This window comes from Propithecus coquereli, unplaced genomic scaffold (assembly GCF_000956105.1).
Source record: "Propithecus coquereli isolate 6110/MARCELLA unplaced genomic scaffold, Pcoq_1.0 Scaffold522, whole genome shotgun sequence".
NCBI classification, from domain to species: Eukaryota; Metazoa; Chordata; class Mammalia; order Primates; family Indriidae; genus Propithecus; species Propithecus coquereli.
Window position 1 is genome coordinate 154,389 of NW_012151086.1, and position 549 is coordinate 154,937.

A 549-nucleotide genomic window follows, 5' to 3' on the forward strand; every position below is an offset into this window, starting at 1 on the left:
AAAAAAAAAAAATGAGAGTGCATCAAACCAAAAAGCTTCTTCACAGCAAAGGAAACCATCAACGGAGTGAAAAGGCAACATACGGAATGAAAGAAAATATTTTCAAACTATATATCTTATAAGGGCTTAACATCCAAAATATTTAAGAAACTCAAACATCCAATAGCAAAAAATAATGATCTGATTAAAAATGGGAAATGTTCTGAAGAGACATTTCTCAAAGCAAGAAATGAAGATGGCCAATAAGTATGTGAAAAAGTTCTCAACTTTACCAATCATCAAGGAAATGCAAATCTAAACCACAATGAGAGAGGACCTCACAGTTGTTGAATGACTATTGTAAAGAAAAACAAACTGTAACTAATGTTGGCAAGGATGTTGAGAAAAAAGAATATCCGTATAATTGTTGGCAGGAATGTAAATTGGTATAGCCGTTATGAAAAACAATATGAATTTTCTTTAAAAAATTAAAAATAGAACTACCATAAAATACAGCAAACTCACTTCTAAGTATATATCCAAAGGAAATAAATCAGTATCTTAAAGAGA